Source organism: Lissotriton helveticus, chromosome 2_1, assembly GCF_964261635.1.
Source record: "Lissotriton helveticus chromosome 2_1, aLisHel1.1, whole genome shotgun sequence".
Lineage (NCBI taxonomy): Eukaryota > Metazoa > Chordata > Amphibia > Caudata > Salamandridae > Lissotriton > Lissotriton helveticus.
The window spans coordinates 811463828-811471506 of NC_136059.1; positions in this window are offsets into that span (position 1 = coordinate 811463828).

Here is a 7679-nt window from a genome sequence, read left to right on the forward strand (position 1 = left end):
ATCTCTGAGCACAAAAGCTCGATTCCCTGTGGCAAAAAGGCGACAAAGTTGACAAATCATTTTCTACAAGTGGGCCATCAGCCATCTGACATATTCTGGACAGTACTTGATCAGCCATGGATCCCTTCAGGTATTACTGACGTCTCAAAATTCTTGTTTAAGTGTGAACAGAAATGGGTCTTTAGGCTTAAAACAGACAAAACAGGGTTGAATGACGAAATTCCCTGGATGTCGCTCTAAAGATTCAATATTTTGCCTTAAAGGTCAGTGTAGGTGACACACTGATTCCGAAAAAAAGATTCCGAAAAAAACTACATTCTGTCCTAAATGTCACTATGGTTACTAGATTCACTCTATAGGACAACATACTACTCTGACACGTTGACAACCTTATCAATGATTAAGATAATTATTTCAAACATGATACAAACATGTACAGCGTGCATGTAATCAGGACTATAAAGATATAATTTGTCGCGTAGTAAGAATAGGGTATCCCTCAAAAGCTGATATCAATTCCAGGTTCTGGATTACTGTACTGAGGATGTTATTTGCTATAACTCAGGGGTTTATAACAGAAAGCAAAATAAAGCAGATATTAACTTCAGGATCTGCTAGGTCTGATGTTGTACTACTGTCCCGAGTGTAATACACGAGGGGATTCGAGCCGTGGTTCTATGTGGTAACAACAGGAACCATATTGCACAACAGCCCAAAGGTGTCACGATGTCAATGATACATTTTTAGGGCAGGATGTTCAGAAAAGCGGATATTAGTTCCAGATTGTGTACTATCGTGTTAATGTAATCATTTGCGATAATTTATGAGTCTGGATTTCCACAGAAGCAGATATTAAGTTCAGGATCTGCTATGGTTAAACATTGTATTGTTTTCCCGAGTAAAAGACCTAAAGGGGATTCGAACCGCGGTCTAATGCGGCGATATGCAAGAACTACATTACCCAAACATCCTGAATGCGTCATTACGTCATCACGCGCTGTGCGCGTGACACACGCCCAACGCGGAAATCGGGAGACGCATTTATTCCTTGCCGGTACACCGAGTCGTTTCCTCCCCACGAAAGAGCTTCAGAGGGAAGACCGGTGTACCGACGGAGAGGTAGGCACAAAATCGAACGATTGAGAGAGTGAGATTGAGCGCTGTGGGTTGTCTTGACAATTCGAGTGTAAAGAAGATCGCTGTCACTAAACTTGAAAGCTTGATATAACAACTACAACCACTCTTGATATTTGGAGTATATCTTTCCAGAACAAAAGGTTTCTGGATGTGATTAGTAAGAAAACATGGCGCCCAGGAGGTGTGTGATAGACTGGATGGATGAAGAATGTGATGATTTGTACATTTGTGTACAAAACACTATCTTTCTTACATTTTAATTAATTTCTTTCTGTAGTGCGGTGCACCCACTACCTGAGCTGGTGCCGGGTGAGGTGGGGTGTTTCCTTCCCAACAAGTGGGTGAGTGAATTAAGAATTTTGAGATAAACTACATTTGTCTGTACATTGGCCAACAATTCTCTGTGGCCTTTGGAGTAACTAATTGCATAGTTCTACAACGTAGGCACAATCATGTTTGTTGCTTATTATATAATTTATAAACTGTTTATTCTATATGTACCCTTATACACTTTTCTCATTTTTCTGTCCAGGACGGGAAGACGAGTACACATACACTTATCAGGTGATATGGTCTTAATTTTTACATAGCAGTAGCACTAATGGTCCTGATGAAGCAGCAGGAGATCTATAGGCTCCAGTGAATGCAGAAACATGTCGACCTTACATCTTATTTTAGCGGTTATTTGTTACACTGCTAATTGCACTGTTTTTATTGATTTAGGAGTGTGAGGGTATATATTAAAGCTGTTCTTTTTCCTGATCACGACCTAATTTTAGAACCTTTTTCTTTTTTCTTTCTCCACTTACACTTTTTTGAAGCACTGCTAATTAGTTCCCCACTAAACACACCATTTTTACTTCTGTGGTTGGGACTCCCACTGACCTGGCTATATCACCTGCCAGGTCAGCAGAGGTTTCCTTAGAACCTTGATCTATACAAGAGATCCCAGATGATGAAGGGCGGTCTCGATGGTGGACTGATGGGAACTCGTTTTAAGTAATAACTTTTTCCCTTTTCTGTTGTCTATTTGGGTACATATTTGGTTTATTTAGACTCACTGCTAATTATTGTTGGTGCTTTTATTTCACTATACAATTCTAACTCTTTGTTCCCTGGGTATGATTATACACCTATGTTTACAACTACTCCACAAGAAAAAACATAATGGTATAAATGATATATGCAGGTCCTCAGTGTGTAATATGCTACTTATTAGCAGTGTTGAGGGAGGGGAAGGCCACCATGACCCACGAGAGAAGGAAATCATGCTTATTGTCTCACAGATTACACTCTAGAATCAGTTGACAAAAGAAAGCCACTGGGCTATCTTTGCAAAGAGCAATTTTTGTGATTCTCCTTCACCGCATGCATTTTACCTTTATGCTTTATATGCAAACATATATGTGCCGAAAAACAAAGGGGCATATTATCAAGAACGACGTTAGAAATAATCGCCAGTTTAGTGGCAGAAAACTGCTGCTAAAACGGCGATAATGGGCTTGATAATATGCCCTGGAGAATTCCAATAGAAGTCCATGTTCTGGTGTGAACATGGGCTTCTATTGGAATTCTCCAGGGCATATTATCAAGCCCATTATCGCCGCTTTAGCTGCTGTTTTCTGCTGCTAAACCGGCGATAATTTTAAAGCCGTTCTTGATAATATGCCCCAAAGTTTGAAGGTAAGGTTAACTTTAGCTCAAACTCCTCAACTTAAGTTTGAACAAATCTCAGAAATGTACTTTAAAGAAAATCACAGGTGTACATGACTTCTGGCGATCTACTATTTATGACCTGATTGTCATTACTGTCACTTATGTGGGTTGTAACACCGAACAGTGCCATACCATGTGGTAAAACCCCACGTCTGTCTGTCTGCATCGAGGGCAGACTTTTTGCACTCCCCCAAACATATGATGGCTGAGGTGTGTGGTAAGGCATGTTTGATGTACACAGTTAAATTGTGTATATTGGAATCACTAGTTCCGGGACACCTGTTTGACATAGGTCATGATATTCCCCCATTGTTTGGATAAAAACTCTTTGCCCAAGCCAGCTTCCCATTATTTGGCTTTAGTGCTGGGGTTCAGGTTGTGGGATGGTGACAGCAACAGGGTGCATAGTGTTGTCACTGTTTTCAAACCTATGCCTTGTGTGAGGAGGCACGCTAGGAGCAAAGAGGTGGGCAGTTCAACCTGTCCAGTGCCCCACTTCATATTAATATTATGTGTGAGTGCATTGTAAGTTAGAAACTGGTCCTGTTGTATTCTGTATGCATCAACCAGGTCATGGAATGTGTTAAGTTTACCATCAGCAAACAGGTCACGCACCTGCGTCAGTCCTGCCTCTCCCCATGGTAGGACTCAGCATTTTGTATTACTTCCAGGGTCTCAGGCAGCGCCCACCAGTCATGGGGTGTAAGAACATAGGCATTTGTTATGTTGTGTGTCTGTGCCAGCAGGACTTGGCTTCCCTCATCAATTCAGTCCTGATTCGACTTTTCACCAGGTGAGTGTAGGAGCCAAATCAAGATAGGCGTGTCATCCTAAGGCCATGCCACTTCCAATTTTTCAGCATTTGAACCATCTCCCAGCCATTTCATTGACCATTGTAGTTGCACTGACGCGTAGTACAGCTCATGATTGGGGGATTCTAGTGCACCCTCAGTCAGTGTCAGTAGACGTTGTTCCTCCTGCAGCACCACTGTTTTCCTACCACGCCCCCATGGGAGTTCAGAAATGAGGCCATGCAATGTACAGAAAAACAAACTTGGGGGGATCACCAGAAAGGCCACAGGAAGCACAGCAGGCTAGCCATTATTTACATTTTGGCAATCACCCCTCGACCTACTGGCAAGAGCTGAAGCGAGATCCAGAATGGCATGGAACTACAGATCAATCTGAGGGTTTATCCCAGGTTACCCTCAATGAGGTGCAGTGTTTTATGATATGTCTGAAAGTCTAGATATTTGAAAGTGTTGAATCTCCAGATATTTCTGTCTAGGGGACTCTGAACTAGTGGGGTAAATCCACAAGGGAAAAGGCAGGACTTCGCTGAGTTTTTTTTATCAAGACATTTTTTATTATATTTTTAAAAGAAGGGGTGGCACAGTAAAAACAAATAACCAATAATGGACACAGTTACAAAAGGACCAAAATACCAGGGCAGATTAGCCCAACAGGATGGCCAAATCAACCGCTAACATCTAACACAAAAAGAAAAAGAAAGAATACATAAAAAGGAACACCAACATATCATCAACTGGTAGCAGCATCTCCGACCACCGATCAGGGCAAAAGAAAAGGAAAGAACATGCAACACCTGCATCCACCCCATACCCTCCCACATCCAACAGTATTCAAGATGCAAAATCTCGAATTTCGACCTCCAGAGAGCTACCCATTCGAATACATGGTTCCAACTGAATTGCCTGATATGCTGTCTAGCACTCCTAGATTTTGTAATATTTCTAGGCCAGCCCCATGCAATATAAACAGGATGTTTGAGGCCTAGGTAACGGTCCAACCCCTCCTTCCAAACTTGCAAGGAGGGAGCAAAAGCCTCCTTTCAGGCTCTCACAATGTTGCTCTAGGCTACTGTAAAGCCCAACCACAAGAGCGCATGTCGGTATCTAGTTGTATCCACGTCATCCGAGATGTGCAGCAGGGCACACCTAGGAGACCTTGGCATGGGAATGCACTGCAGTTCCTCCCCAGAAGAGTGCAAGAACAATACAGCCCCACACAGTGTGTGTGTATAGTCTCCCGTTACAGTCTGACACCGCAAACAAGAGACAGATGCAGTAAGGCCCCCGTTTCCACAAACTATCCGTGTGTAATAAAGCCTGTGTAAATAACGCTGCTGAATAAGATGGCATTGGAAAGCTATGGCCGATTTACAAGAAGAAGCTGCGGCTCTCTCCAGTCATCATCTTCCAAGGGGTCCAGGTCTCAAGCCTAAGCCTCCCTGAGGGCTGGAAAAGTATTGAGGGCATTGACTGCCAGAGAACAGTAAATGACAGAAATGTTGTGATTCGGGATGTTGGTCATCAATGTTTTGGCTTCTAAGGGATTGAATTCCAGGATGCAGCCCCAACTACTTCATTGTGATATCCATCTCCAAATATTCCCTATTGAGGTGAGAAAAGGTACGGAGAAGGAGATCCCAAACAAATGACTTCACCTCCGAGGAGCTCTCAGTGTCTCATCGGGCATATAGCGCACTGTAGAAATCAGCAAAGGGGCCGGCAATCAAATAATCACTGGACACACGTTCCCCCAGGGCATTGAGGATGCATGGGCTCAGTTCTCGCACAAGTGCGACAGAGCACAGCCAATGGAGGGTTTTGCTGGATTTATCCCCCCACTGATAAATGCAACTCTGAGTCGCCATTCACCTAAGCATGCTTGAGTACTGCCTGGTCAGTGTACAGCGGATATTAAGCCTCCAGCTGAAGAAGATGAGCCACCAGCTTTTCCACCTCAATGTCCATGTGGTCTCAGTGAGCCACCCGATAACTATTGATATAACCCTGTGTCCTGGCCTTCCAGGCCTCACACAGGAGCCGGGGTGAGGAAACCAAGCCCACATTATGGTGAAAGTATTCACACATGACGTCATGAAGGGCTGACCTAAACCGGGAGTCTACTAGGATCCAATTCCGCAGCCACCACTGAGGTGGTCCCCTCCTCTCGACCATCAACATCCACAACTCAACAAGCGAGTGACCCACAGTCCCTCTGGCCATATGTGAAACTTGCTGATCACATTGCTCTTGGATTTAGGCAAAAAAAATAATCAAGCCGGGAAAAAGATCAATGCACCATCAGAACTGTATTCCTTCTCTGTGGGGCAACAAAACCGCCAAGCATCCTGCAAGCCCATTATGTCGATGAAACGTACCAGGGGCGTCTGCTATGAGGAGGCTCCCAGTGTCCCAGAGGATCAGTCAAATTAGGTAGAAGTGACCCAGTCATGTCTCCCCAAGCAGCCAAGGTTCCGCAGGGAACTCCTGAACAGCGGCGCTTGTGATGAGCAAGAACACCTCAGACAAGGTGGGAGAGGCATGTACACATTGAGAGGCCCATTTGATTTTAAGCCCGAGAACCTCCCAAAGATTTCGAGCTTTTCGGCAAGTGGTGGCAGCAATTCACTGGCATTGTGCAAATAAACCAGAGCATCATCTGTATATAGCGAGACGATGTGCCAACGTCATCAGAAAAGAATCAGCAAAAACCCTGCCATAGATATATACTGGGGTCCTACCATGGTATCCCTAAATATACAGCGGGCGACACCAAATAGTATCAGAGCCAAATACACATAAGGATTATTTTAATATTTCTTTATTTATCATTTATTCATTTATTGCAGAGTTTCTTTGCATTTCAACATTATGCATTTATGGTGAAAACACATCACACAGGTTTAAAATACATACATAGTCAAAAGGATAAGACGTCCCGCACACACCACTCACAACAACATTCGCTTCCCACTATTTCACATTCAAAATATCTACTCGCATTCATACATCACATTTACAAAAAGTACAACCATGCCTAAGAGTGCAATCAGGATGGACAATATTGCACTGACAAAGAGACAGGGTAGGGCAGAACAACGATGGAAAAGGTCATCAAAAACGGAGGCGATTCTGCCACCAGCAGGAACTACTCCACACTCGGCTGCCTTTACACAAAGCAAGCACAGCAGCAGTTCTATAGCTAGTGCAAATATCAGTGGGGAGAGCGGGCAAGCCTAGTGGTTCCAAGATGGTCTTGCCTCTCTGCTCTTAACTCTAGCCGATGATTGATTGTAAAGAGTATGGATGCACCGGAGAAACATATGACCTATGTCTATTTTCTCAAGTACAGTTAGGAGGTAAGGCCATCCGAGTGCATCCAATGCCTTTTTAAATCAAGAGACACTGCCATGCAATCCGGATTGGTGGTTGTGGTGTTCCCCATGATATTTAATGCTGTATATTAAAAAATCTGTTCCTTTCAGGGATTAAACTGATCTGCTCCAAATAAACCAAAGACCCCATCAATGGCAGCAGCCTGTTCCCAAGAACATTCCCTAATATTTTGAAGTCTAGCTTTATTAAGGATAAGGGCCTGTATGATTTCACACCTGTGGGATCTCAGCAAGGTTTAGGAAGTACTACAGATATTGATCCTGTATCGTCTCCGGTAGTAATTCCTACCCGCGCACTTCCTTGTACATCTGAAGCTGTTTCTGGGATAAGTAAGAGCCATAAGTAGAAAAGTTTTCAATTGGGGGCCCATCAGTTCCTAGTGTTTTGTTTAATGCCATCTTCCTTATAGGAATAGCAATCAATATTTTCTCGACTTAAATTGGTTTGTCCAATTCACAGTGTTGCAGTGGGTCTATGCCATGTATTGGTATGTCTTGGATGTATGCTAGCATTTGGTCATTAGTCACTGCTGGGTCCTCTCTGTACAATGCAATGCAATTGTCATGGAAAGCAGCATTTATATCCACTTGCAAGGTGACATCTACGCTCGCAGTTCATGAT